The sequence below is a fragment of the Penaeus vannamei genome, chromosome 18 (genome assembly GCF_042767895.1).
Source record: "Penaeus vannamei isolate JL-2024 chromosome 18, ASM4276789v1, whole genome shotgun sequence".
Lineage (NCBI taxonomy): Eukaryota > Metazoa > Arthropoda > Malacostraca > Decapoda > Penaeidae > Penaeus > Penaeus vannamei.
The window spans coordinates 22341346-22363845 of NC_091566.1; the positions used below are offsets into that span (position 1 = coordinate 22341346).

The 22500-nt window shown below is 35.4% G+C and overlaps 9 non-coding genes across 9 annotated transcripts; all 9 read right to left on the reverse strand.

Moving 5' to 3' along the window:
- Window positions 1-1441: 1441 nt before the first annotated feature.
- Window positions 1442-1515, reverse strand: TRNAN-GUU (transfer RNA asparagine (anticodon GUU)). Its single transcript has one exon. It is a non-coding gene; the product is annotated as a tRNA-Asn (tRNA).
- Window positions 1516-3164: 1649 nt separating this feature from the next.
- TRNAN-GUU (transfer RNA asparagine (anticodon GUU)) lies at window positions 3165-3238 on the reverse strand. The gene has a single exon. It is a non-coding gene; the product is annotated as a tRNA-Asn (tRNA).
- A 1155-nt stretch (window positions 3239-4393) lies between these two features.
- TRNAN-GUU (transfer RNA asparagine (anticodon GUU)) lies at window positions 4394-4467 on the reverse strand. Its single transcript has one exon. It is a non-coding gene; the product is annotated as a tRNA-Asn (tRNA).
- A 4329-nt stretch (window positions 4468-8796) lies between these two features.
- On the reverse strand, window positions 8797-8870 carry TRNAN-GUU (transfer RNA asparagine (anticodon GUU)). The gene has a single exon. It is a non-coding gene; the product is annotated as a tRNA-Asn (tRNA).
- A 1790-nt stretch (window positions 8871-10660) lies between these two features.
- Window positions 10661-10734, reverse strand: TRNAN-GUU (transfer RNA asparagine (anticodon GUU)). Its single transcript has one exon. It is a non-coding gene; the product is annotated as a tRNA-Asn (tRNA).
- A 1520-nt stretch (window positions 10735-12254) lies between these two features.
- TRNAN-GUU (transfer RNA asparagine (anticodon GUU)) lies at window positions 12255-12328 on the reverse strand. The gene has a single exon. It is a non-coding gene; the product is annotated as a tRNA-Asn (tRNA).
- A 2167-nt stretch (window positions 12329-14495) lies between these two features.
- TRNAN-GUU (transfer RNA asparagine (anticodon GUU)) lies at window positions 14496-14569 on the reverse strand. Its single transcript has one exon. It is a non-coding gene; the product is annotated as a tRNA-Asn (tRNA).
- Window positions 14570-17259: 2690 nt separating this feature from the next.
- TRNAN-GUU (transfer RNA asparagine (anticodon GUU)) lies at window positions 17260-17333 on the reverse strand. The gene has a single exon. It is a non-coding gene; the product is annotated as a tRNA-Asn (tRNA).
- A 2984-nt stretch (window positions 17334-20317) lies between these two features.
- TRNAN-GUU (transfer RNA asparagine (anticodon GUU)) lies at window positions 20318-20391 on the reverse strand. Its single transcript has one exon. It is a non-coding gene; the product is annotated as a tRNA-Asn (tRNA).
- Window positions 20392-22500: the final 2109 nt, after the last annotated feature.

Genomic DNA, 22500 nt, shown 5'->3' on the forward strand with positions numbered 1-22500 from the left:
ATGTAATCGACGTCCCTAGAAAATAGCTGTTACAATTACGCATGGTAAGTAAGTCAAATTATCGAGAAAGGTGACCTGGTGCTATAGTGGTATAGTTTGCCAATATGTAATGAATATATGCGTGGTGAACGGCCTTGGACCCCATGGTTATTTGTGGGAAATAATGAGACATGATGAGATAGCCAACTGATCTATATAACACGGAATAGGCAACGTGCAGCACAAGTAGAGAATGATATTGACTACAAAGTAAGATTATCACGATTCCTTTTCACTCTTTATTTTCCCTCTCGCTTAAACTTTAAGACAAAAATTGTTAAATGATTTGTAAATGAACCATTAGCAATACGATACTAATAACTTTCATTTTAGATATCCCTCTCTTGTAGAATACAAGAGAGAGAGAGAGAGAGAGAGAGAGAGAGAGAGAGAGAGAGAGAGAGAGAGAGAGAGAGAGAGAGAGAGAATTCATTTATATAAATGTGTTTTTTGTAGAATACAAAGAGAGAGAGAGAGAGAGAGAGAGAGAGAGAGAGAGAGAGAGAGAGAGAGAGAGAGAGAGAGTGTGTGAGTGAGTCCAACGCATAACACAATTTCAGGCATAGATTCTTTCGGAAGCTTGTCCAGTATTAGTATTAACGGTATCAATGATCTCCGTTATCGTAGGAACACCAGCTTCGAGATCCTTGGGGGTTTTAATCACTTTGCTCATGTTATGCGATGCGGAAGATGGCGTATGAAATTTATGTACTTAACAATTAAGTTTAAGCAATAGAAAACGAGTTTAGTATTTTGATTGATATGTTGCACTACTACCATTTTAACAGTTCGTTTTACGTGGATATTATTAATGCTAACTCTACAGTCATGGAAATATTATTTGGTCCTCTTGATCAGCATCTTCATGTACTTCACTTCTTACTTTAGAGGCTTTCAGGGAGAATATCCATTTACAGCATAAGCAGTGGCATCCATCTCATGGATTTTTGCACTATTTTGAAATCTGAATTTATGAATTGCAAATGTGGATGAAATAATATAGTATTTTCATTTAGCCTTTCCTGAAATTTCAGTAATGATGAATATATAGCATCGTTATTGTGTATTCATTGTACTTCGACTGTCCCGGCTCAGATAGATGAATCCTCGCTCCCGTTTATACAGCATTTATCAACTCGACATTATTTTGTTGTTATATACGAAATACCGCTACCGTCACTATTTTTTTTATTTTTTTTATTTCATGTATTCCCATAAATTCGAAATGTTATTTTTATGCCTTAGTTTCGTCTTGTGTATTAAAAAACATGTGTGGAGAAAGCACTACCCGGAATGACGGCAAGAAATGTGTCATGACATTTGCTACTACGCAGCTACAGTGTCAGGTTTAATTATTTGGGAACAGCATATTCACTTGTAAGGGATTTTGAGATAAAAGTAGCGCCCCCGGGTGGGCTCGAACCACCAACCTTTCGGTTAACAGCCGAACGCGCTAACCGATTGTGCCACGGAGGCTTGCTTAATGGGATGATGTTTTCTCTTCATATCCCGGAGTCTTGCCACTATCTTCACAACAGAATGAAGGATTAGAAAGGTTTTACATCCTAACACATGGAAGTTAGGATATTGTGTGTAAATAAATGCAAGAATATTTGCACAAATATGCTATGTGAAATGGATTACCCATCAAGCCTATTTGATTATTGTCAAGGCTAAGGCATCTGATTAAATAAGTGCATTTTAGGCCGTTTGGAAGAAGGGTTCATATATATATATATATATATATATATAAATATATATATATATATATATATATATATATATATATATATAATCAGATACGGAGTTGTAACCCTAGGTTTTTTTATTAATGAAATCGATACATGCGAAAAAAAATTTCCCTTTACTCATATATATATATATATATATATATATATATATATATATATATATATATATATATATATATATATATATATATATATATATATATATATATATCACTCCGTATCTGATTATGTTGCAGCATTCTTGGATTGTTTTGTATTTTACAGTACTACCTGCTTGTCTATGACCCTCGGGTAAATTAGGCCTTTACCTGTGCCTCACAGATGGGAAACCAGTAGTAATGATGGTGATGAAACTAGGATTCGCCATCGTTATACATTTAATCATGAAGCAAACCAGTGCAGAGCTACCGAATATTAATGGAGCTAAATGTTTAACTATTGTCATGGTGTATTTCTTTACAGTAAATGAGCAACGTGGAAATTTAAAATTGAAAGGTTTGAGTCTCAAAATATTTTTGTGCTTCTATTCTCCAACGCTAATTATTAGTAATTGTAATAGTTTCCGAAATATAAATCGTTCGCTTCAAATCAGTAGGAATTGTTGGTCGTAAAAATTTAAATAATGTTGAATATTTCGATAAGCGGTCGGCCGAAATATTTTAGGAATCCACGTTTCCTGTTATTTGGGTTTTTGTAATTAGTGAGAGAAATAAATATGAAGAGATCACTTTCCTTGAAATTGCAAATTGTTGATATATGTCATTTATTACACGTGTTTGACTTTAATGGAACTCGTATCCATCTATTTATTAACGCAGTACAAATTACTTCCTTTAATGAAGCTACAGCTGATCAGTGTGAAGGAGGCTGAGAACCGGAAGATGAATTCTGCATACTTTTTCTTTAATCACCACGTCAGTGCTGTGTATTTTAATTTGTCATTATGCATATTGCATATCACAATGATAGCCATGAAAATAAATTATAACCATGATCCATCTGTTATTGTATGGGATATCCATATCCAGAAATATTAAGAAATACTGATATGGTATCAACAGAATGTCAGAATTTAGCCCTTCAGAAATGTAGAGGCTTCACCGTTTAATGACAGATATGGTGTGACTGAGCTTTTATACTATGTTCTCTTAAAATATATCCTAATAGAACGTGAATAACTGTAATGTTTTGTAATGAATTAGCACCTATAGTTAAGATAATGACCTAGCATTTCCAAATTCAACAGTTTTCACTTCCGTTGCACCAGTGGTATTTAGTCTACAGCTACAGTTATGAAAATGGGTACATTAGCTTTGTTTTGACAATCTTTCTAATTTAGAGGATTACTGGGGTTATTGTTCCCTAGAAAAGTAGCGCCCCCGGGTGGGCTCGAACCACCAACCTTTCGGTTAACAGCCGAACGCGCTAACCGATTGTGCCACGGAGGCATGTGGAAACATAGTTTTAAATGATATCTGGCTTTACTTCTTATATAAATTGAATGTAATGACACAAGCTTTATGTTCACGAAAATTTAGCATATTTAATTTTCATAAAATATAGCCGTAGTTAAATGTTGATTTATAACCTAATACTATACTTTATCCATATTTGCTGAAGTTTACCCGTGGAAAATTCTTAGTTTATACTTGTAATATAAAGATACGAATAAGCAAAATAAAGGTGATAGAGACCAACTATCCTATTTATGTGACAGGATAGACAGATTAATGTACAAAAATAGTTATATGTATCTGCATTTCTGTATCTTTATCTGTATATATCACTGAATGAATAAATAAACCATATGTTTATGTTGAATACACTCTGTGTATTACACACATACACATAAGTGGTTCTCAACCTGTGTGACACGATTATCCTATAAGTGTTACATAATATTTTACAGATATGTTATTCTACCTTTTAGATTACTGCCTTTTTAATCTGAAATACTGGGGAATTGTAGAAAGTTATATATATAACTATGTAATTTCCCATTGATTAGAGCGTATTGAGTTTACATATCTAGTAATGCACAATATTTTGTACATATCCCATGGAATATAATAAACTGTATAGCCTAAATATATAATAAATTCGTATTAGTATCTTAATAGAATAAAGAGTTGGTGTCGCGGAAGTCTGTTATACATTTTTATCGGTTAAGAACACAGTAAAGTAGCGATGATAATAACTGAAACCGATTACCTTGCTGATTTTATTCTTGATGTTCCGCTGTCGACATTTTTTTACACGGTAAACCTACTTCTTTCGTCCTGCCACTTTCATGCCTTGGTCCTATATAGGTTATCTTAATATTTTTGCTAGTCTGTTATTTTCTTGTAAAATGTTTTGGCTTGCTGATGTTTGTAAACGATTCTACTACAACATAATTTAATTTATACAACTATGGTTTTTCCATCACACACACACACACACACACACACACACACACACACACACACACACACACACACACACACACACACACACACACACACACACACCGAATATCATGAGTAATAACTCGAATGTCAAGTTGTCACCAGAAACGTCTTCACGGTGTGAACCTGCCTACACTAAGTAATAATTAAAGACAACGCCCCCGGGTGGGCTCGAACCACCAACCTTTCGGTTAACAGCCGAACGCGCTAACCGATTGTGCCACGGAGGCATATCACATAGGAAATTTAAAAATATATAAGAAAAAAGGGACCGAAGATATTAACAATCCCATGGCGTATATTGAACAAGATTATCTATTTATGATGACTATCTATGCCAGATATATTTTAGTTTGGAAATAATTATGTTGATACCCGACAATAGTTATCATATTTTTTTTTCTTGCAGCTTATTACAAGACCAATACGATAAATTTTGTGGTCGAGCTCCATGTATGGCTAAGAATTTGAGCTTGACTAAATACATCATAAAATAGAAAAATTCTGATTCTTGATCGTTTAGGCTAAATGGCGAATTAGTAAAATCGAGCTTAAATATGTATATTTTGTTGTTGACATATATAGAACAATGGGCTATAATTTATTATGAACTATGAATGACCTTACTCGGTTTAATTTTAACAATATCAGTTATTTAAGTCTTATTAGTAGAAATCTTAGTGCATTTATGTTTCTGTTGCTTTTGTTGCTATCAGCTTCTCCGTTGCAATTGTCATCTTTATTATGATTACAATCATTATTGTTGTATTATCACCATTGTCATTCTTACTATCATTATCATTGATTTTATTATTGTCACTACAATAATAACAACAATTATAATAATGATGTCATTATTATAAATTATATTAGTGTCAATAATAAAAATAATCATTATTATCATTGTTATTGGCATTACTATTATCGTTTCTAATAATTATTATCATTATTATTTATAAGATTGATATTGTTACTTCGTTCCTTTTAACCGACGAAGTGCTTGTGTGCCTTCTTCATGCTTTCTGAATATAGACGTTTATTGGTTTGTCATTCAGTGCAATGAAGCAATACACACTAGAGCTTCCACTGCCTTCATATCCTGTACTTGATGTTCCATCACATGAGGAATTGCCTTATGATTTTTCCCCTTCCGTGTCGCCCGCAGCCCTGTATGAGGACTGCCAAATCATACCATGACCATGATTGCAGAGGAGACTCCAAGGCGCGATGGTATCTTGGAGGTCATTCGATCTTTCCAAGGCACATACGTAGGGCAGCGAATAAACAAAGTATACATCCCAGAACATTTCCCGTACATCCAGTGGAACATGTACGAGAGAGTAAAGCAAGACCTATCTCGGACTAACACCTGTCTTGAAGGATGGCGCTGCAACTTGACTAAAATCTTGCTGCTCACCTTTGATACTTGTAGAATTGCAAAAGGAGCAGCATAAATTATCCGTCAACAGGGAGGAAAGAAAATATAGGGAGAAATATCAGATGATCAGAATCTGAAAAGTGGACGAGTGTCATTGTTGGAATTCATTTATTGGACGCCATAGACAGAATATTGGCCATTGACATAATGGTTTAGAAGTATAAGTATATTTACACTCTACAGGTCTTTTAGTTTGTTTCCTAATCTTATATCATGTAGCAGAATGTGATATATGATATATAAAATATATCACAACGTAATATATATTAGTGTGATAGGACACATTGTATTTGTGTTTATCACTTTGGTACCGAAATAATCTTTACAGTAATCTTATGTATCGTTTCCTACTTCAGTACTATTAAAAGAGAGGCACGGGCATCGAAATTCTCTCAAGGCGACTGTAGGCCGATACAACTCGCGACCGCGGACACTAGAGTCCGAATTCAAGTTGTTTGGAGTTGAGTCCACAGTCTAGAAGCTGTTTGAAGTCAGGAATTGTATCTAGAGGCCGTTAGGAGTTGAGTCTTCTGTCTAGAAGCCGTTAGAATTTCGTTTTGCATACCTATCAGTCATGATTTTGAACGAAATCGAAGTCAATCTAACGTAATTCAGACATGAAAAGTATTAGTAGAGGTTGTAGTAGTCTTATTGTCATCACCACCGTTATTATTATCATTGTCATTAGTATTACTCTTATAATGATTTTTAAAAATTATCCTTATTATAGTTATGGTAATTTTACAGAATAGTGGCTCGTAACGGCTCACGACTATTTTGGTATCGATGGATTCCTCTCACTCCAGTTTCCAAATATTTAGAAATTATTGCGCTAAACCTCCTCCCTCCATTAGCGACGATCTTTTTCCCCGAGAGCAGAAGGCATTGAACGGTACCAAGGGAATTGTGGGGGAATATATGAATGGAATACAGTAAATACGAAATTATAGTGTTAATACACGAATAAATTCCTGTCCCTGCCGTCATATATTGAGCAATAGTGTTGCAATGAAACGGTCCTGCAGGCGCCGCCGCGATGGCCGAGTTTGGAGGCTGCTCACACTGTAAATGACCGTGCGCGAGATCGCTGTGATCCGTGACGCCATGCTCGGTCTGTTTTCGCCACGGCCTAAATGCTGAATATTTCCATTATTGGTTGGCCAATAATTGAAATTGCAGATTGTGGAAATATAACGTTATTTATTACACTTATGTTTGATTTTAATGGAATTCGTATTCATCTACTCATTAACGCAGTAGAAATTCTTCTTTAATGAAGGGTGAACATTTGCAGGCATGAAAATTATTAGAGGTAATACATTCTTATTGTTATTGCTATTGTCATCATCATCACCACCATCACTATTATCATTGTAATTAGTATTATTTTTATAATGGAAATTATTTTATTTCTATTAATATTTTGTTATTATTTCTATTAATATTTTTTTATTATCATTATTATAGTTATGGTAATTTTACAGAATAGTGGCTTGTAACGGCTCGCGACTCTCGGTATCGATGGATTTCTCTCACTATAGTTTCCAAATATATAGAAATTATTGCGCTCGAACTTCCTCCCCTCATTAGCGACGATCTTTTAATCCGTACTGGGTGCGGGCAAGCGGGATGCCTAGATCAAAGGCAAACAGAAGAGAAGAGATTCTGGCTGGTTCGCCTCGTTCTAGATTAGCAGGGTTTGATCGGGGGCCAAGGAAGGATCGTTGAGATAGACAAGAGTAAGTTTGGCCGCCGCAAGTACAACGTGGCAGAGCGATTGACGGGCAGTGGATCTTCGGCGGTATCTGCAGGGTCACTCGTCCTGGTGGAGTCTCTGACCAGCGATACAACTTATTAAGTAACGGCTCAACCCAGGGTCGATCGTCATCTCCGATTGCTAGAAGGCCCACAGCTACCTCTCTAAGGAGTGGTACAAGTACCTGACCGTCAATCATTTGTACCACTTTGTAGATCGGGACACGCTGAATACGCGAACACGATCGAGCAGCAGTGGCGGGATACAAAGAGGAAGGTTCCACACTATGACCGCAGGAAGAAGCGCTTTGTCGGATATCTGGCCTGGTGCATGTTTCTCATACACTACCAGCACCTGAACGTGAGGATGCACTACTTCCTGTGCGCTGCAGTAACACATACCCTCCGGCCTAGGACCTCCTGCCTGCCGCACAGCGCTTCAGTTTCACTCTCCATTAGCCTATTATTCCTAGGTTATATATTTCCGTGTTCGCCCCGCATGTAGGTCATACACTTTATCCTGCCGTGAGTACGTGAAGGATTATTTGCAATGAACAGTACAGTGATGTATTACCATCACAATGTTATTAGTTCCATTATATTATTTTGGGTTTACCCCGCAATTTCCCAGGTGCCTTTCATGACTACCCTGCTATCTTGGCCAAGAATGAGGGGCTCGGGGAAGGGGGTGTTCAGTGCAATAATATCAATATATTTTGGATTCTAGAGTGCGAGAGGAATCCATCGATACCAAAATGGCTGCGATCCGTTACGACAGCTGTTCTGTAAAATTACCGTTATTACTGGCATTTTAATTTTTATTAATACGAAATTGAGGAAGTAATGTTATTACTAATATTGCCATTGTTAATATTACTGTTCATATTTTGTTAAAAATTTATCTTGATGCCTTTAATCCTGAGAACATTATTGCCAGTATTACAGTCTCAGCCGTAAATCAATCGTATTACCATTTATACTACCACCTTGTCATGTGTCCTACTGTCTGTACCGGAAATAGCATCAACATGATTTAAGTAATTTGAAATGATTGCTGAAAATATTTCAGGTACGGCCAGTACCATAAGAAAATCATATATAAGAATAGATCCATAAACTGTTTGTTAACAAAACATTTGCTTAATAACAATAAATATCAACTTCCATTAATATTTTTCATATGTATCACAATCGTCTTCGTTATTTTTTAAAGAAAATAAATGTTTTTGTTACTAAGTGTTCCCCACACTGACTGAATACTGATATTTATATACTTATGCCACTGTCTTTCATACAACTTAGAACTAAGTAGTGTATAACCTGCGGTTACTAGAATCCAGTGTTTCGCGTTACTAACTAAAGTATTCGCCCCCGGGTGGGCTCGAACCACCAACCTTTCGGTTAACAGCCGAACGCGCTAACCGATTGTGCCACGGAGGCCTGCCATGTATAGAAAGCTTTTTAGTATAAAAGGAATAGCTAATCAATAATTTTGTTACAGGATGCATTTGAAATGACAGATTGCAACTCTGTAGAAGAATCTTGAAATTATCGTTTCTCTTAATTAATTATTTGTTTTGCATTTAGATAGAAAAAAATGACGAATGAAAGTTGTCGATGGCAAACTTGAGTTTAAGGATATCTGGAGCGGATACGTAAATTACCTACAGTCGAGTCATTGATAACGCGTCTTGTTATACTTGACATGCACTGAATCCTGAACCGACGCTCAAGGTGAAGAGAAGCAGCCTCTTTCCCCGAGAAGTCAGTGAAGTGGGTATTTTAAAATCATGACTCTGCAATCGAGGTTAAGCTTGGTCTTCTTGGGAAGGGGAAGCTAGGGTACTGTACGTTTCTGATCTATAGATAAATATCATCAACTCTGAATTCCAATTACTTCTTTAAAAATGATTATTGAATTGCCCCAATGGCAACAAAAACAGTGAATAACAATCATTAGGCTAAATCTGAATATTGACCTTTCACGCTAAATCCGGTATGCTCATATTCAAGGTTAGTAAAACTGGAACTGAAGAATCATGAACATTTGTTATCGCTCAATTCCTTTATTTTCAATCCTAAATTGAAATGTGCCGAAGGGGATTAATCTGCAAATCTCATAAACAAACGCCGACTCTGACCTTAGTAGGCAGATTTATGACGTAATTTCTATAAAGGGGATGCTTAACTGTTATAGATAATGTCTTCGGAGATTACTGAAATATAACTTTTGATAATGGTACTTACAGTGAATAAGATTTTTAAATGATATTGTCATCAACGAATGACCTTGATTACTACTTATTTTTAGATAAATTGTTTCCCGTGTGAATTTAAAAACTTCGAGGTGTGATTTTGATTGCAGATACTACTATTATAAGTATTGCAGTTTTACATTCTTTTACTGTTATGAGTATCGTGCGTAGTAATAACAGAATAATGTTCTTACTATTCTGATTTGACTTCTTTATGTTTTTTTTTGCATTGTTATTAGCATTTCATTTCATTGCTTGTAATAATACTTGTAAATGATAATATAAATCAACATTATTGATATAATTACTAATGCCATTAATCCCAACTCCATTGCAACGAATCCAGAACACATCGTTAATGTCAGAATTAAACCGTGTGGTATATTAAGAAGATCCAACAATTATTCGTTGATTGAACATTTGCCAGATATGTCCCTAAGTATTTGTGTCAGACGTCATGAACACCTTAATATCTCAACCCTTCATGGGACTGATTTACTTTTGCCTCTCGTGAAAAGAATATCTATGGATGCAATAATCCACTTATTTATAAATGAAATAAATTCCAAAGGCATTAGAAAACGTGGAAACTGGTGCACTAAATACTTATATCTATATCTCTTTATCTATAAATTAAAACTAAAGCAGAAAAGCACATGTTAAATAACTCCCGCCAGTTCCATCATATAAACTTGTATTCCGAGGGGTAGATTTTTCCCAGATTGAAAGTTTACCCTATGGAGAAGCATTATTAAAATCGTCTCTATGCTGATGGTCAAGTGCAAACAAGATAAATAACTTTGTCTCACTTAATGTTCCCGTTATAATTCACAAATACTGAAATGTATGTTTATCCAAGTAGTCATCCCATTTGATCTTCGCGTGCTGTTATATATTCGACGGGCATTCTAATTCTAAGATGCACTTTATGAGGTACAGAATTTAGTAGGCGTGTAATTATTTACTTAAAGGTAACGCCCCCGGGTGGGCTCGAACCACCAACCTTTCGGTTAACAGCCGAACGCGCTAACCGATTGTGCCACGGAGGCTTATATTACACTGAAGATTTGCGCTTCTATATTGAAAGGCTGACCATGAATTTTACAACCCGACGTAATATTTGGAAGATGCAACATGTATCGAAAAAACGGAAAGTAGAACTGATACTGATTTCTTTGCAACACAAAATTATCACGACAAACATATTTAAATAAATGTAACTGCATTAAATTGGGTATCATTTAAAACAAACTGGACCAGTTGATAGATTCTAAATTCTAAATGGGATTCTCAGGAACTTGAATTAAATACAACGTAGAGAACTGAAGATATTCACTTGGCAATCTTCATCACCGCGATCTGTTGCAATGTTGAATATGTTAGCGGCTCGGGGATGACCCGTAGGTGTGGCTTAGCTATATGAATTATACCCAATGTCACCTGATGTCTACCACTTTACACTTTAACTATAGGTGAACTGCCGACCTACTGCCGACATCCTTCCTGACTCAACTTTGTCTTTTGTACCCCCTCCGTAGCGCCCTGGTGCATAAACCACTTTCCTCGGGAAGTCAGCGTGCTCCAAACGTCTATGAATCAGTTTAAACCAGTTTTTGTTACTAATGCTATTGCAATAGCTACTGCTACTACTACTTCTACAAGTATTCCAAGTATCGCCACTACTACCATTATGATATTGATAATATTAAGGAAATGTTAATGTTAACGATAATGTTGATAATAAAAAATATGATAATGGTAATGAAAACGATAATAGTAGAACTATCATTAGTTGTAGTAGCAGATATAGTACCATTGTATAAGCTTAGTATTGCTATTACTATTACTCTTGTATAAGTATTAGTATAACTATTCACACTGTTACTACTGCTATTACAGCTGCTACTTTCACTACTGCTACTACTATTACCATTACTGCTATTAGCGGGTGTTAATATTGTTGTGGCAGTTGTTATTATGATGACGAATAATCATAAACCTTTTGATCACCCTTATTGATACCAACGATATTACTGTTATTAACATGTGTCATCGGTATCGCGATCACCGACATCAATATCATCATCATTCCTTTTGTATTTCGAAACTTGGCGCTGTGATTATGACTGCTAATTATACTATTGTTAGAGTTATAGGTTTGCAATTTTATTATTGTTATAACTATCGTGTTTAGTAGTAAAATATTGGTATAATTACCATTTCAGTTTTTTGTTTGTAATAAATACCTGTAACCGATGTTAAGAATAATCAGTATTAACATAACTGCTGCGTCCTTGTGTCCATCAAACTCAACTACATCGCATCGTCTTTGCTATCATCATATAAGTGGTAATTGTATTATCAGCGCAATTTAACAATAAATTTCCACGAATCCAGGCACTATATGTAGATATTGGTTGTCTAATAATCATTTGTACTTTTCAAATACTGAAATATATTTATACCAATTAGTAATCATCGAGGAATACATATTCGACGGGCATTCCAGTCCTATGCTGCAGGTAATAGATCGCAGAATTTAGGTGCTTAATCAACTAATTAAAGAATTCGCCCCCGGGTGGGCTCGAACCACCAACCTTTCGGTTAACAGCCGAACGCGCTAACCGATTGTGCCACGGAGGCTTAATGTATTAGAAAGAATCTCTCTTACAGTCTGAGAGGCTTACCGAGGATTTTGCAACACGACGTAATATTTAGAATACGAAGAGGTGAATTGGATTGTTTAATGTGGCATTGATAGAAATATCAAGAAACCGGTAAATACAACTGATTGATATCTTAACAGAAAATTATTGGTAGGTAAGTGTAACGACAGGCAATATAAAATATAGCAACATCCAGTTATGTGTTTGCTGATCTGTTGCAGTGTTGAAGATGTTAACAGCATGATAACCTGTAGGTGTGGCTGAGCGATATGAACTTCACCCTCTTGTCACCTGATCCCCATCACTCCTCACTCTCACGGTAACAGGAACTGTCGATCTACTGGCAACAGCCTTCCTGATCCAACTTTGTCCTATATTCCTCCTCTATAGCATCCTGGTGTCGAAGCCTTATTCCCCGAGAGGTCAGCGAAGGTTATTCTGCTATCTGGATTCGGGGTTAAGATAAAACAGAGTCTGGATTCAAGGAATGCTCAGTTGGAATTATCGAAACGTCTTACTGCTCCAAACGTCTCTGAAAATCAACAGTTGCTGTTGTTGCTACTATTACTACAACTATTAAAGTTGCAACAATAACAACAACTACTACTACTAGTATTATAGTATGATAGTGAAAATTAAAATGGTAATAATACTAATTAAATTCATAATGATAATAGTATTAGTTGTAGAAGCAGAAATAGCATTTATATTAATATTATTTCTATACAAGTATTATTATAACTACTATTCCCATTTCTACTACTGTTACTCCTACTAGCGCCTGTTACTGCTGTCGTTGATATTGTTATGATGAAAGATAATGATAATCATCATCATTACCACTCTTACCATACCACAGATATTACTATTGTTCACATCAACAATGTCATCGCACTCATCATCGAACCATGACCATCCCCACCACCATCATCATTACTTTTCCCATCACCATTATCATAATAATCATCAGCATTATTTCGTTTGTTTTCGGTGTGATTATGATTGTTGTTATTATGAAAGGTGTTTTGAAGTATTATTATTGCAATTATTTTGCATTGTAGTAAAACAGTGTTATCACTTTCGAAATTTAATTTTCACTTTTTTTTTTTTTTGCATTACTGTTGTTTCATGTTATTACTTGTCATAATGAGAATACATGCAATTTATGATAATAATAATCAATATTATTGACATAGTTATTATTATCAACCTCAACCTGAACTTCATCTCAGATAGGTAGCAATAATATTATCATGGTAATTTGGTGAATTCAAGTGAATCTTGAGCACATTACAGATTACCAATGTCAAAAACTGAGAACGACATGCGCTATATTAAGAAAAAATCAACAATTAATTGTTGAATGAACATTTGCCACACTGTTAGACTTCATAAATAATTTCCGAATATACATTAACCCTTCCTCGGATTGGTTGATTTTAACCTCATATTCCTACGAAAAGAAAATCAAATACCACAGTCCAATATATTTTTTTTATATAAATCAAACAAAATTGAATTACCAATATAACTAATTTAACACCAATCATGCTTTTATTTTGAAATGGCCGTATGCTACTGCTACTTCTAACAATAATAATACAATTTGTAACAGATCAAAATTTTTATGTGACCAGTATATACTAGTCACATGAAAATTTTGATCAGTTACAAATGGAACACTTATACAGACACCAGCTAAATGTGCATATGAGGCATCAAAAACATTGCGGCCTGTACAATATAGAAAATTATGATAAATACATCCAACAAGTTAACCCTGTTGAAAAATATTTCGTTTGTGTATTATTGTGACGTAGAATTCATTCCAGAATGCACAGAAAATATCTAGTTTTGAGGTCAGTGCATGATTCACATTAATACCAGCTATTACCTTCTGGCGGTACAGTAATATACTCGTTACATGGAAAAGAGAGGTATATTCTGACCTTGAGGGATATATTCTACCCTAGCCCATTTTATACCTCGGTATGTTAACTGGCCTTGCTTAACTTGTACCCCTGGTATAAAACAGCCAACCCTATAATGACCTTGGATATACTAAGCTACTACACAGGCAACTACTAAACCCATTTATCGAGTCACAAAATTTAGCAGGCATTGTATTAATATACAAAAACATTCGCCCCCGGGTGGGCTCGAACCACCAACCTTTCGGTTAACAGCCGAACGCGCTAACCGATTGTGCCACGGAGGCTTGTTGAAAACGGAAGATTTGCTCTTGCATATTGAGAGATTGACAGATGTTTTTCTACGCACCATTTGAAATGAGATGACCTTTGAGGTCAATGTCTTTGCAACAATTGCTGAAAGTAACATGACAAAACACGGACATGAGTTTTTCAAATCGCGTATAAAGAATAGAAAATAGAATAATGAATGGAAAACACTACCGTGTTGATACTATAGTAGAAAAACCCACAATCTAGTTTGTGCATTGTGAGTTTTTCTACCAAAATGGAATAAGTTGATAAACACGAGATTCTAAACTAGCTGCATCTAGAAAGATTGAATCAACGTGGGCTTTGCAGGAACTCTTAATTAGATGCTGGAAAATAACCACACAAGTGATGAAGCAATACAACAAACCTCACGACTCTATAACCAGTTTCTCATCTCCGAAAGTATTATTTTTTTACTTCATCCCTCAAGGAATCGATCACAAACCCATGTATTATTGGTTATTATTGTTGATGTTATTACTGTTTATACGATGACTGATGATATCATCTTAACCATGATCATGATCATTATTATCACCTTTGCCATTATTACCATTGATATTACTATTGTTACCATCATTGTCGCCATCGTCATTATCATTACGAATAATCATTATGATTATCATCATTATGAGTATGATTATTTTGTTATTGTTACTGTTACAATTATCCTATATGATGTAACTTTTATATTAACATTATTTTATTAGACGCTTGCAAAGATAATCGGTCTTTACTAGTATTATAGACAGAAGAGCCTTTCCCTGGCTGAACTTTTTCCCTACCGCTATTTTCTTCTTTTTTTGTTACCAGGCGGACACTTCCTTGCATGCGGTATTGCGTGGGCGGGTATCTCCGTAAGAGTAGATTTGTGGGCGGCATTTCTGTTTGATCCGAGCGGATATTTCTCTACTAGTTCTTCGATGCATATTTATTGGAGAGGGTAATTACACGATTACGCTGCTGGATATTTCTCTTTTGTGTGGAACATTTGTCCATTTCTGGTATTAATACTTATGTCCTAAGACTGACTAATGCTGTTGTAATAGAGTCGAATTTTCTTATGATTTATTATTTCCTTCTCACTACTTTGGATGTGAAAGTCCCATTCGTCTCTTCCATGTTTGATTGACCCCACGTCCGTGCTTCTTATCTGACCTGTAACCTGACAATGCTACACTATTCAGTTCTCATCTGACCCTGCATTATCTATGGATGAATAAGTTTTATCTAAGAAGACACAACAATTCATCGCTTAGGGCCGTCATTAGCTACATGAGAAAGGACATGTACAAGGTCTATTATAAGTATTAATATAGACTTTGAACGCGTACAGGCATGCCATAAGCGATATTCTAACGAGGCGGCAGATGGAGGCAACCGTTAGACACAACTAAGAAGACTCTTGAACTAGTTAGTCTATGCTGCTGGGCACTGTATTCAGGTTACCAATACGAGGTTTTCTCGTATTATACACTTCCTGTAGGTCATAAAATGGTGATGGGTAAGAGAGGAAAGAGTTGAATCACTTATATTCATTTTCTTGCTCCCATCCTAGAGAAAAAAATGTAAATAATGACAAAACTTAAAATAAGTAATTCAAATTCATAGACTTTAGCACCAATTTCTGCTGAAACCAAACCACCAATACGGAAATGCCTGCCTACACGGAATCTCGAACAGGAAAATAACTACCTACATAAAATCCTAGGTAAGGAATTGCCCGCCTGGCGATAAACATAGTGATAAGGGAAAAATCCGGCAGTGGGGGTGGGGGTCAGATTTCAGTATTATCATATACACTTCATCCTCAGCTCAATCCCGTTATCAGGGCCATTATCATAACACAATCAGCCGTACTAGTAGTGCAACCTTAATTTAATCGTGAATTTTAGCTATTTTTAAAGGAATCAAGATTCAACCGTCATTAGATCTCAGAAAATTGTTCGGTATAATAAGAAAAGAGCCGGAAGCTATTCATTGATTGAATGTTTGCCAGATGTGAGGTGGTGAATGTGTTCTAGACGTCAGTGATTTTGCCCTCTATTTTATGATTAATGGAGGCCTGCTAGTTTGTATTTGTCCATTCACTTATTCAGGTATTGTTCTTGTTCATCCTATTCTTACTTTTTTGTTGGGGGGGGGGGGGCACTGATTTCTCGAGGTTACGAAGGAAAGCCCATGTCTGACTTCATGTAGAAAATACGCTCTGTATATCTTCGAATCTCAAAATATTGCAATTCCGGCTAGTTAAAGGCTTGAAATATTGTCACGATCAGGACCATGGTTGTCATTATTATTGCAATGTGCAATTTCTCTGTTACGTAAGTGGTGAATTACAAACACGGTTACCATTTAACTTATGAATTTTAAAGAAGGTGCAGTAGCAGTAGATTACCTGGAGCCAGGATGGCGGAAACAGATGGCGGCCAAACTTTGATTTAATATGTAAAGAGTGATCTAACTGGGTGTAAGATGAGCGAAATCTATATACTGTATAGCTCATCCCACAGAAGCATGACTAGTAACTACAAGTTAGTGGAAAACGTCGGTCATGACGTGTAATTGAAGAATCCTGCGGTTAGTTCGTTGTAAGTTGCGCGTCATAAGGCACGGAACATAACATAGTTTATGGTTAACTAGCTGCATTGTGAGCTAAAGACTTCGCCCCCGGGTGGGCTCGAACCACCAACCTTTCGGTTAACAGCCGAACGCGCTAACCGATTGTGCCACGGAGGCATGAAGATGTTTTTGAATTCGTAATGTTAAATTGAAAATTATTTTGAATCCGTACTATTTTAAGTGATACAAAAACGATAGTTTTTTCGATACAGGCAAGTAAAACTGTTACAAGACAGGTCCAAATAACTACGTCTAAAGATTGTATGAAGTAAAGAACAGATTAAGAAATAAACAGATAAATAAATAAATAAACAGATAAAGAAATGATTTACGAGAAGTAAGGATTGGCACAACGTACATTTATGGCTTACATAGAAATTTTAGGCGTTTTATTGTTATATTATGCATTATGCTTGATCTTCGCTACCTTGTACTTTTTTATTTGTTTTTTATTCTCCTCTCTTTAGTTTCTTGATGCTTGTACTTTTATATTGCCGTTCTGTAATACCAGGGTGCTTTCAGTTACTAGCTAACGCACGATTATTTAATTAAGTGAGGGGCAGGGGTGGAGGCTTATTCCCTCTACGCAAGATTATCATCGTTGTTTTATGTTTTGACGTGATTTATTATATTATTCACTTGTTTGTATTTTCACACAGTAAATAGTGTTTCCAATAGACTATATGCTATTTTTATGCAGTATCTATTATAATAATGATAATAATATGTATATATTTTTTCTTTTACATATGATTTAAACATTCCCTGTTATTGTGATTATTCACAGGGTTGCTGTAGGGTTTTGTAATAGTACTAAATAATCTTTTATATGAAGATATTTGCAGACTTTTTTCTTGGCATAGTTGAAACGTTTATTTTGCCGACTCGTGTATAGCATCTTATATTTTATCAACTTGACTTCCTTTCACGTTTTTTTATTTCTGTCTTTTGTATATAATTTTATTGTAGTAGTAGTAATAGTAGTAGTAATAATAATTGGTAGTATAAGTAATAGTAGTAGTAGTAAAAGTGGAGTTAGTTTTTTATCATAATCCTTACTAATATTTTCTTTGGAAAATGTCTTTAAGGTATAGCTAGTAAATACTCTTTGTCCTGTCTGTGGTTTTGAATTTATTTAAACTTACAAAGACCACTTCAGATATAATAAAACATATATTGCACTCTAACGCTTGTCATGTTTAATATGACTGGCAAGAAATTGCAATAAAGTACGTGTGTGTGTGCTGTGTATACCAGTGTTTTTTAACATGGCTGTTAGCGTCACTTCTCTCTGTGGGGGAGTTTATTTTAACATTATATCCCTTCACAAGTACCTCAAGTGAAGCTTGTTCCTACCGCTTGGTTACCAGGATCTTTTGAACCTTTCGTAAGTTGTCATCGCGGAAAGATATTGACAATAGTCCCCTTTGCCTCTACCTCGACTGAAGATAATATAAGGAGATTCGTCTCTGTAACTTCATGGCCGAAATCACACTGTTTTTTCGTTAGAAATATCTATTTTGACGAAAATAAATTCAAAACCTGTCAAATACATCTCTTATATTGCTAAGATATTCATTCTCATTCATACCCTTTATATATTTGTCAACATAAATATGGTTCACCACTGTGTCCCAAGAAGTACCATGACATCTACTGTAGAAAAAATGGACACAAGATGTCAGGAGCTTTTGCCAAAATATTTTGCAAGCAGCTACAGCTGCAGATTAATTAAAGAAAACAAAAAACATTTAACAGACACACACACACACACACACACACACACACATACACACACACACACACACACACACACACACACACACACACACACACACATATATATATATATATATATATATATATATATATATATATATATATATATATATATATATTATATATTTTTTTTTTTTTTTTTTTTTTTTTTTTTAGATTCTCAAGATAAACTGTTACGTATATAAAAGTCCTATTCAGTACAATTATCTTTTCCTTAAATAATCGGCACATCTACACACCCCGAAGTGCTGCTATATGATAGTGATTTTTATTACGATGTCATCAGCAGTCGGTTCCCGTCGTGATTGGCAAACGCTTTTCTCATCGTTTAAGATGTGGAATTCTACAACCCAATCTGTTTGGTATAGTGTTTTAACCTTGTTACTCATGCGATGCAACATCATCATCCCTTTTTTATGCTTTCTGACATATTTTTAAGATCGAAAAGTAACATTAATCTGTGGAAGCTTTCACAATTGTAACTATAATACAGTACTCCTTGCCGATACGGTTTCACTGTATTCTTGAATTGAACTGACGAGCACCTAGTGAATTAGCTTAAAATATGTTTCCCCAAGGCTGCACGACTCTTGCAAAGCCTCTGCCCACAAGTTGGGAGTCATTGTTTAGTACATCATGACATCTTCGAATTATTCTGTTAACAACTTACATTCATACACCTGACACAAGTATTACTTTAACACCTTAGCAATTTTATGGATAATATCACTATCATTATCACTGTTCTTGTTGTTAACACTAGCATTGTTTTGATACCTTGACAGTTTTATGGATATCACCTTTATCTTCATTATTATTATTGTTGTTATTGATACTAGCATTGCTTTGATACCTTGGCAATTTTATGGATATCACTATTATTATCATTATTAATGTTATTCCTGTTTTTGGCACTTGCTTTGCTTTGATACCTCAACAGTTTTATGGATATTATCACTGTTATCATCATTATCATTATTATTATTAATGACATTCGCTTTGCTCTGATATCGTCAATTTTATGAATATTATCACAATTATTATCATATTATTGTTTTTTTATTATTATTATTTGCACGACCACCATTTATTATTCTAATACATTTTCCCATAAATTTTATGTTTTATATTGCTGTGTGACTTACAATGTTTCATTAAATTAATAGAATTTGTTATGTTACAATTGTTGTAAGAACTATATTTCATAATGTTTACATCCGGGGTAACAGCTCGTATGCTCTGGACGTAAAAGTATTTGAAAGGTAAAGGTGTTTAGCATGAGTATGATTAATAATTATTGATTCATGAACTTTTAAAACATACGCCCCCGGGTGGGCTCGAACCACCAACCTTTCGGTTAACAGCCGAACGCGCTAACCGATTGTGCCACGGAGGCATGAAATGATACGTGAAAAGTTTAATAAAAATTGCATTGCAAAACCTCTCCGCCAATCACAGAATTCGAACACCATTCCTATGTAGTCGGTGCATAATTACGAACTAAGCAGTTGCGAGATTGATATGTGAAAAATCTAAAATGGACTTCTGCAGCCGTTCCATTACTTTAATCCATTTTAGATTTTTGCAAAAAGTCTTCCAGGTAGCGCCTTCACTCGGACGCATGCCAATACTTGTTGCGCTTTTGTTATAATGCTTATTGGAAAGGAAATTTTAACAACATTGATTGAACGTACAAATATATTACGATGTGCAGAATTACTGGAACAAGATCTATCTGTTATGTCGAAAAAACGCCGAATGTGTTGCATTGAAGGTCGTTTGGTTATTCACAACGCACACTATATAAATAAATGAATATGTGTGTATGTGTGTGTGTAAAATTTTATATAAATATCTCGAATCACAAATGCGTCACGAAAGCAAGTACATCTAGACAGGAATTTACAGAAACTCGATATACGATGCATCAAGCAATAGAGCAGAGAAAAACATTAAGGTGAAGCATATCATAATGCAAGGTAGTACAATTAATAACTCATACAATACTTGTTATTTATGTAATAATATCGCTTTATGTGTGAAAAAGTGGAGCTTGTATGAACTGTAAACTCGAAATGTACGTAGAAGAAAAGGAAGCGAAAGTCAAGAAATCACTGCACGACACTGCAGAAAGAAACATCTTGTGTGAGATTAGAATACAGCATACATATTGAGTATAATCAAGCAACAGAGCAGGCGTTGGGGGTATTCAGCACATTTGGGCCATGCCATGTATGTAGACCATGTTACATTGCATCACGTGAACAGCTTCGTCCAGCGTCTAGTTCCCGCTCATCCTCATCCTTCGAACAGGGGAGCTGTTTACTGAAAGTGGTAGCAGGCGTGAATTGCAGCCTAACCCGCTCGTTACGACTCTGAAGCCCTTCACGAGTAAACATTTAAGAAACCTTTTATAAATTCTCTTCATTTACTTTCATTCAAATTGAAAAAACTTCTTTCAATGTAATTACTTTCTTTTTCCATCTTATTATTTGTATTAGTTTAAAAATATGTCCATCCTTTTGTAAGTAAAAAAAAAAAAAAAAGTAAAAAACTAAACAAGGATGAAAAGCTGGCGCAGATGGCTGCCAAAAACGCATGCAAATGGTGCTGATCTGGAGATGCTGAGCTTTCAGTAGGAAGTACTCACCTAGTCTGGATTATCGCAACATAGTGGGGGTACCTCACGTCTACTACACTAGTAATAATGGTGCATCGTGTGCTTGGGCTGAAGAAGCTAGCAACAATTGTATTTGCTGCTAGATGTAGAGGAGGAAGTCAGTTCTAAAAATAAAAGGATATGAATTAATAAAGCTTTGAGGAAGATGAAGTTAACTTTTTACAGTACCTCTAAATGTTAAGGTTCAAAGTTAACCATTTGTTAAAGATGCCTTCGGGAGGCAATTGCACCAAAAGAAAGACTACCTGTAAACTTCATTGAGTAATGACATCGTCACGGCACGTCAAAACATTCTTAAAAATAAAGTGCCGTTATGTTTCGCAATGTGTAGTGTGAATATGTCAAAATGTTTATGTGTAGTGTGAATATGTCAATTTGTTTATGTGTAGTGTGAATATGTCAATTTGTTTACCTGGAAGAAATTTGGACGTGGTCTGTGTTGATTGGCCCATAAGCGAACGCTTCAATGTGCGCCACCATGTACACGTCCACTTATTATTTGGTTGCTTGCAGTATGCCAATATGATTAATTTTATACAGCTATTGGATATATTCTAAGCTCTTTAGGATGAGGAACCTGCAGATTCGGCTCAAATTTTCAAAATGTGTGTGGCTCACTCAACATTTAGTGCCCTGGCAACCACAATTACGGCCCTATTGAAAGCATATTGTATTGTACAGTAGTCAACAGATTTTACACGTGTATGTATAAGAATGTATTTTGCTTTGTCTATTTGTCTGCACATGCGTAGATCTAGTGTACATCCTCGATTTCCCATATCCTCATGATACACGGGGACCCACTGGATTCAACCTTCCATTTTC